This window comes from Tamandua tetradactyla, chromosome 1 (assembly GCF_023851605.1).
Source record: "Tamandua tetradactyla isolate mTamTet1 chromosome 1, mTamTet1.pri, whole genome shotgun sequence".
NCBI lineage: Eukaryota > Metazoa > Chordata > Mammalia > Pilosa > Myrmecophagidae > Tamandua > Tamandua tetradactyla.
Window position 1 is genome coordinate 106,116,693 of NC_135327.1, and position 9,299 is coordinate 106,125,991.

General features: G+C 36.5%; 1 pseudogene; it reads left to right on the plus strand.

Annotated features, from left to right (window-relative positions):
• The first annotated feature begins 8,894 nt into the window (after positions 1 to 8,894).
• Positions 8,895 to 8,995, plus strand: LOC143653405 (U6 spliceosomal RNA; annotated as a pseudogene).
• The last annotated feature ends 304 nt before the right edge of the window (positions 8,996 to 9,299 follow it).

Genomic DNA, 9,299 nt, shown 5'->3' on the forward strand with positions numbered 1-9,299 from the left:
CCCTGAGCCCCAGATTTCTGTCTCTATGAGTTTACACTTTCTAGCTATTTCATATAAGTGGAACCATACAATATCTGTCCCTTTGTATCAGACTTATTTGACTCAATATCATGTTGTCAAGGTTCATCCATGTTCTGGCATGAATGAGAGTCTCATTATTTTTTAAAGGCTGAGTAGTATTCCTTTGTATGTCTATACCACTTTAAGTTTATCCATTAATCTGCTGCTGGAACTTGGCTTGCTTCCACCTTTTGGCTATTATGAATAATGCTGTCATGTGTATTGGTGTATAAATATCTGTCTGAGTCCCTGTTTTCAATTCACACTCCCTAGAAGAGGGAGTGTGGTATCATATGGTAGTTGTATGTTTAACTTTTTGAGGAAATGCCTCACTGTTTTCTACAGGGACTGCAACATTTCACATTCCCACAATAATGTACCATGGCTCATATTTCTCCATATCCTTACGAGCACCTGTTATATTCTCTTTTCTTAATAGCAACTCTAGTGGGTGTGAAGTGGTATCTTGTAGCTTGATTTGCATTTCCCTAATGATTAATGATGTTGAGCATTGTTTAGTGATTATTGGTCATTTGTATATCTTTTTTAGAGACATGTCTATTTAAATCCTTTTCTCATTTTTAAATTTGGTTATTTGCCTCTTTATTATTGCATTGTAGCAGTTCTTTACATATTTTGTATGTGAAGTCCTTATCAGACATCTGGTTTCCAAATATTTTCTTCCATTCTGTTGGTTGTCTTTTTACTTTCTTGATAATATCCTTTGATGCACAAAAGTTGATAATTTGGATGAAATCCAGCATATTTATTTTTTAAAGAAAAATTTTATTTACAACCATACAGTCCATCCAAAGTGTATAATCAATGGCTCTCAGTATATCACAGAGTTGTGCATTCATCACAGCCAATTTGAGAACATTTTCATTGCTCCAAAAAGAAAAACGCCATATCATTTATGCCCCCCCCCCCATTATTGACTCTTGGCATTGGTACAGTACCTTTGTTACAATTGATGAATGAATATTACAATATTACTGTCAACAATAGCTTATAGTTTGCATTAGTTGTATTTTTCCTATTACCTTATTATTAAGACCTTATAATAGTGATGTACATTTGTTTTAGTTCACAGAAAAATGTTCTTATATTTGCACTATTAACCACAGTCATCATTCACAACACAATATATGCATTTTTTCTTTTGTTGCTTTCAGTGTAAAGTCTAAAAATTTATTACTTGATACAAGGTCTTACATATATATCCCTATTTTTCCCTTAAGAGTTTTATAGTTTAAGTTGTTTCATTTATGTTGTTGATCCATTTTGAGTTGGCTTTTGTATATGGTGTGAAGTAGGGGTCCACTTTCATTCTTTGCATATTGATATTCAGCTCATTAAGAAGCATGTGTTGAAGTGACTGTTCTTTCACCATTGAATGAACTTGGCTCCTTGTCAAAAATCAATGGGATGAGAGGTCAACCAAGATAGTGGTGTAAGATGTTCCAGGGTGTTGTTTCCACCCAGAATCTTTCAACAACTAGCAAACACAGGCAGAGCCATCTTCCTCAAAGTCTGTCAAAGGGTTAAGAATTTCAGTATCTGGGTGTGTCAATTCAAGACAGTGCAGATTTTAAAGTGGTAGGAGAAGCTTGCTGGCTATTCCCCCATCTCCTCCTGGTGTGCAGCAGTGTGGAAATAGCCTGAATGTCCATTGTGTATCTCTGGTCCTGTTCCAGAGGGATTAGAAACTCTTTTGCACATATTGGGATGCCTGTATTTGGTGCCAATCAAATGAATGGCAGCCTGGAAGAATGAACCAGGAAACTCATCTCTGGTTCACTCTAAGAAAACTTTCTCTGCAGGCAGAAGCCACTTGTTGACAGCTAAAATGGTGTAAGAAACAACTAGGTCCGAATAGCCTGACACAAAAGATTCCTGCTCTGTCATACAATTGAGCACACAGGAAGGGGTGAAAGTCTATTTCATAGGGAGTAGAGGGGACATTTGAATTCCTAAAGCCACCAGCAAGCAAAGTCCAGGACAAGATAAGGCCTCAGAAAAGACAGAGAAGACCCTCCATTTCACATTCACCTCAAACTAGTCTTCTTGATAGAAGGACAGATCACCAGCCCAGAGTGTCAATTTGCAAAGACTGTGAAAGGTGTTTTTTGTATTGATTTGTTTGTTTTTGTTAGCTTCTGGCACTCAAGGAAATCTCTGTCATATTAATAGCTGGATACAAATTTATGGAAGTAATACCTCAGGGATTAAATCCCAGAGTTAATACTTTAAAATATTAAAGTGCAACAAAACACTACAAGACAAACAGAGAGATAGCAAATGATGGTCTGTCCAAAGGAACAAGATAAAAATCCAGAAAGCATCAGTGAAGAAGACCAGACTTCAGACATACTGGACAAAGACTTCAAAAACAATGACCCTCAATGTGCTCAAGGAGATAAAGTAAAACAAAGAGAAAGAACTAAACACACACACACACACACACACACACACACACACAAAACAATGAATGAATGATATGAAAATCTCGATAAAGATATAGAAAAATTTTAAAAGGAACCAAACAGAAATACTGGAGTTGAAGACCAATAACTGAAATAAAAAATGTTCTGAAGGATTCAACATCAGATTGGAGTTGGCAGAAGAAAAAGTAACTGAACACAAAGAGAACACAATTGAAATTATTCAGGATGAGGAGCAGAAAGAAAACAAAGCATAAACAAATGATCAGAGCCTAAGACCCCTGTGGGATATTAGCAAGCACGCCAATGTACATATTATGTATACTTTAAAGGGAGTCCCAGAAGAAAAAGAATGAGAGAAAGGGGCAGAAGGATATTCAAAGAAATAATGGTAGAAAATTTCTTGAAATCTAACAAAAGACATGAATATATCGAGAAGCCCACAAGCCCAAAGCAAAATAAGTTTGAAGAGACTCACACCCAGATACATGGCAGTCAAAATGTGAAATGCAAAGGACATGGAGATTATTTCAAAAGCTGCAAGAGAAAAGCAAGGGGTTATGTACAAGGGAATCTCAATAAAATTAAATTCCAAGTTCTGACAAAAAAAACCATGGAGTTGAAAAGGCAGTGAGACAAACTATTTACAGTGCTAAAATTAAACAATTGCCAGCCAATAATTTTATATCCAATGAAACTATCTTTCAAAAATGAGGTCAACCCCTTGTCTAGGTGGGACATGACTCCCAGGGGTGTGGACCTTCCTGGCAAAGTGGGACAGAAATCCTAGAATGAGCTGAGATTCAGCATCAAGGGATTGAGAACAACCCTAGAATGAGCTGAGATTTAGCGTCAAGGGATTGAGAAAACCTTCTCGACCAAAAGGGAGAAGAGTGAAATGAGACAAAGTGGCAATGGCTGAGAGATTCCAAACAGAGTCGAGAGGTTATCCTGGAGGTTATTCTTACGCATTAAGTAGATATCACCTTGTTATTCAAGATGTAATAGAGAGGCTGGAGGGAACTACCTGAAAATGTAGAGCTGTGTTCCAGTAGTCATGTTTCTTGAGGATGATTGAATAATGATATAACTTTCACAATGTGACTGTGTGATTGTGAAAACCTTGTGTCTGATGCTCCTTTTATCTACCTTGCCAACAAACAAGTAGAACATATGGAATAAAAATAAATAATAGGGGGAACAAATGCTAAAATAAATTTACTTTGAAATGCTAGTGATCAATGAAAGCGAGGGGTAAGGGGTATCGTAAGTATAATATTTCTTTTCTTTTCTGTTTTTGTTTTATTTCTTTTTCTATTGTCTTTCTATTTCTTTTTCTGAATTGATGCAAATGTTCTAATAAATGATGAATATGCAACTAAGTGATGATATTGTGAATTACTGATTATATATGTTGGTGTTTTATTTGGTTTGTTAAATTTTTTAAATTAATAAATAAATTTTTAAAAAATGAGGTCAAGATTAAGACATAACCTGATAAGCAAAAGCTAAGGGAGGTTGTCACCACTATACGCCCTATAAGCAATGTTAAAAGCAGTTCTTCAGATTGGAAGAAAGGACATAGACAACAGAGTAAAGTGGCATAAAGGAATAAAGAGCTCTAGTAAAGGTAACCATAGCGGTAATTATAAATGTCAGTATTGACATATTGTATTTTTGTTTTTTGGTATGTATTCTCACTTTTTACTTCTTACAGGTTCTAAAATGAGAATGGATAAAAGGTGATACATCTATGATTTTGGACATACAATGTATTCAGAAATAATTTGGAGAAAGTACAACAAAAAGGTGGGGGGAAGGAGGGGTGTATGAACAGAGTATGTATATGCTCATGAAGTTAAATTGCTGTCAAATCAAATATAATTGTTATAGATAGGCTATTAACTGCTTATTTGATGTAGAATTATTTTTTGGGGGTGATGAAAAAGTTTTGAAAAGGGATGGTGGTGATGGTAGTACATACAACATCGTGAATGAATTAACACCACTGAATTATATATATATGTAGCTGAAAAGAAACAATTTAGGCAACATAAATGTTACTAAAATAAAAATTAAAAAAACAATCTTCAAACCATACAACACAAACAATGAGTCCTAGTGTAAACTATGGACTGTAGTTAACAGTACAATTATAATAATATCCTCTCATCCATTGTAACAAAGGTAGCACATGAATATAGAATATTAACAATGGGGATGAGTATATGAGGGCTCTATATTTTCTGTGAGATTTTTCTGTATACCTAAAGCTTCTCTAATCATTTAAAAACAGTTGTAAGAGGCAAAGAGGGTCACTATAAAGGGGCCAATTCAACAAGAAGCTGTAACAACTATAAATATATATGCGCCTAACAGAAAGCCCCAAAATATCTGAAACAAATATTGATAAATTTGAAGGGAGAAAAGATAGTTCTACTTTAATAGTAGGAGACTTCAATATACAACTTTCAATAATTGATGGAATATCTAGACAGAAGATCAATAAGGAAATAAAAGACTTAAACAATACTATAAACCAATTAGCCCTAACAGACATATGTAGGACACTCCAACAAGAGAAGAAGTATACATATTCTTCTCTATGCACATGTACCATCCTCCAGGAGAGACCATATAATAGGTCATAAAACAAGTCTCAATAAATTAAAAAATATAGAAATAGTACAGTGTGTTTCTCTGATCACAGTGGGATGAAGCCAGAAATAAATAACAGAGGTACAACTGGAAAATTCTCAAATGTATGGAAATTAGCATACCTTACACAATCAATGTATCAAAGAAGATATCACAAGGTATATTAAGAAATATCTTGACGTGAAAATGAAAACACAACATACCAAAACATGAGATTCAGTAAAGGCAGTGTTGAGGGGGAAATTTATAGCCCTAAAGGTTTACATTAAAAAAAAAAAAGGAGATAAAATTAAAGACCAAACTGCACACCTGGAAGAACTAGAAAAACAATCACAAGAGCACAATGAACCCAAAGCATGCAGAAGGAAAGAAATAAAAATATTAAAGCAGAAATAAATAAAATTGAGAACAGAAAAATAATAGAGAACCTTAACACTACCAAAAGTTGGTTCTTTGAAAAGATCAATAGAGTTGGCAAACCTTTAGCTGGACTGACAAACAAAGAGAGGATGAAAATGAATAAAACTAGAAATGAGGGAGGCAGGCATTACTACTGACCCCACATAAACAAAAAGGATCATAAGAGGATACTATGAACAACTGTATGCTAGCAAACTATATAACCTAGATGAAATGGAAAAATTCCCAGAAACACAAAAACAACCTACACTGACTCTAGAAGAATCAGAAGATCTCAGCAGACCAATAAGAGATTGAATCAGTCATCAAAAACCTCAGGACCAGAGGGCTTCACTGGTAAATTTTACCAAACATTCCAAGGAAATTAACACCAATCCTGCCCAAACTCTTCCAAAATATTGAAGGTAAGGAAATACTCCCTAACTTATTTCATGAGGCCAATGTCACTTTAATACCAAAGCCAGATAAAAAGACCACAAGAAAAGTACAGACTAATATTCCTTATAAATATAGATGTAACAATTCTCAACAAAATATTAGCAAACTGAACACAACAGAGTAAAATATTAAGGGGATTTATCACAGGTATGCAAAGATGGATAACCATAAGAATATCAATTAATATAATACACCACACTTTATTTTTCCTTCATTCCCGATGAATGAAGGAAAAAACTGTGTAATCATCTAAATTGATGCAGTGAAAGCATTTGACAAAATCCAGGACCACTTCTTAATAAAAACATTTAGAAAACTAGAAATAAAAGGAAACTTCCTCAACATTATAAGGGGCATAGATGGAAAACCCACAGCTAATATCATTGTCAATGGTTAAAGACTGAGAGCTTTCCCTCTAAGATCAGGAATAAGACCAGGGTGCCCACTGTTATCACTGTTCTAGCCAGAGCACTCAGGCAAGAAAAAGAAATAAAAGGCTTCTGAATTGGAAAGGAAGAAGTTAAACTTCCTATTTTCAGATGTTATGATCTTATGTAGAGAAAATCCTGAAAAATCCATAACAAAGCTAAATAAATAATTCAACAAAGTGGTGGGGTACAAGGGCAGCATGAAAAATCAGTAGTGTTTGTATACACTAATAATGAACACTCTGAAAGGCAAATCAAGAAAAAATTCCATTTACAATAATTAAAAGAATCAAATATCTTTATGAGATGTAAAGAACCTGTTTTACACAGAAAACTGCAAAACATTGCTGAAAGAAATCAAAGAGCTTAATAAATAGGAGGACATTCAATGCTCATGGATTAGAAGACTAAATATTGTTAAGTCTATCCAAAGTGATTTACAGATTCACTACAATCCCAGTCTAAGTTTCAACAGCCTTCTAGCAGAAATGGAAAAGCCAATAATCAAATTTATTATTGAAAAGCCAAAGCCATCTTGAAAAGGAAGAACAAAGTTGGGGACAGCTCACATTTCCCAATTTTAAAACTTAATACAAGTTTCTCATTCTTTGGAGAATACTTGCATTCATCTTCCTTCAGCATGTACTTTTGCTGTGTATTAAAGTTTTGAGCTGTCCACACTGGCTAGTCTTTGGATTTTTCACTCTACACACTGAATAATCCTTTCAGTGTGTACAGTCAAAAGGTCTTTCCTGTGGCTGAGTCAGGAACCTTCATGGTGTAAGCCCCTGGTGGAGTATCTAGTAGGGAGCTCTGCAGCTTCCAGACTAGAATTTCCAGGCCTCTCTGGCATTCAACTGAGAAATCCCAAGGCTCTCCAGCATCCAGCTGAAAACTCCCAGGGCTCTCCAACATTGAACTTATTAAATTCCTTGGCTTTACACACTGACAAGCTCTTGAATTCTTTCCTGTAACTGAGTAAAGAATCCTCATGGAGCCAGCCCTTGGTTGAGGTCTTGATTTCTCTGAGAACTCCCTGGGGCTGTCTGGCATCAGCTTGGCAACCACAAAGGGACCCAATTAGTGCCTCCTATAGCATGCAGTAGAGCATGACTCACCCACAAATGAATCAAACTCTGGGTGGCCACATCAGCAACCAGTGGCACATCATCTGGATTAGTAGGCAACCTAACATTTGCTGTTTCCCTAGACCTCAATCAGGGATCTAGACCCCTTTGTGGGGATAAAACCTACCTTAGCTTACTTCCATGGTGTCCGGGGACATGCACTTTAGTTTATGTGGCTCCAGTACTCCAGCTAAAAAGAGGAAATGAACCTTTTCTACTCCCAGCTTCCCAACTTGTCATCCAAAACCAGAATAAAAGACAGGTCCCATTCCTAATACACTCCTAGCTTCCATCAGGAGTGGAGGAGTTGTAGCTACTGGAGATGCAGGAATAGCCCATACAGGCTGGTTCCACCATCTCTCCCTTGAACTATCCAATAGCATCAAATGGACAGCCACCCCATTAATTCTTCTCCAATACCAAGTAAATTATCAGAAGGCATTGTCATCTAATCAGGATATCAGGTGCCCTTACAGCAGCCCATGGAGGGAACATGTGTGTTCCTGGTAGAGGATTGTTGTTTTTATGTTAATCAGAGCTCAAAGATAACACAGAGTATTAACTCCCTTAGAGACCAGGACACTCAACTGCCCACTGAGTTCCAAGATGTCCCATTTGATTTATTTGAGTTTCTGCCACCTGGAATCGGTTCCATTATTCACTCAACCCTTTTCTATTTAATGGGGCTAGCCACTCTATCACTCCTAGGCTTTGTGGGTTTTCATCTCTTTCTCTCTCTCTTAGAATGCTGTGCCTTGACAGTAACAACACGAGTCATGGTACAGATCAGATGTCAACATACAACCAAGGGGTCACACAAGAACAAGAAAGATGCAAAAACCACCATAGCCTCCCAGAGGAATGGTTAAATATGATAGCCAGAGAATTCTGCTCCCATTATAGGCAGGGACAGTGCCTCCTCTGTCAGCATAAGTAGTTACAGAAGACTGACCTCCCCCCTTTCAGCATCCTTTAAGATTAAGGGGCAGAATTCTCTAAGAAGGGAATGAAGCAGGTTAGACAGAGAAGGATGGAGGGGGAAGTGACCCTAAAACCCATAATAAGAGTTCTTTTTGGCACGCACACACCTAGCCTTCACTCAGGTTGGTGCCCAAAAAGAAGCAATGAAAAGTACAGCTCATCAATCCCTTATTAGCATACCTTCTCGGGTTGGAAGTGCTTTCAGAAAAGGTAATGGGGTCAGAATAGGATATGAGAAGAGAAAGCATAAAGGTGGCTATATTTCAGGAAAGGCTAGTGAAGGGGATTTTAAGATTTCTTCTAGGTTACTGAACACTGCTCATTAAAATGAGACAGAAGTGCTCACTTTGGCAGCACTAAAATTGGAATGATACGGAGAAGATTAGCATGGCCCCTGCACAAAGATGACATGCAAATTCGTTAAGCATATCATATTTAAAAAGAAAATGAAACAGGAGTAAGGGATCCATGACTCTTTCCAGAAACCAAGGTCATGAATTTGGCTAGGCTGTTATTTTACAGGAGCATAAGTTTGCAAATGAGAAAAAGGTAGAAGAGGAAACCCAGCAGAGGATAATTCTTTTAACCCAAATGTTTTGTAAAAATCCTATCAACTATGAAAATCACTGAGATGTCACATTATTTGCCCTTCTTCTGGAAATGGCATATTTTTGGCATCTTTGATTGTTTTTTTTTTTTTTGCCATTTCTTTTAGCTTTTTACATATGCGAGAAAACCTTATA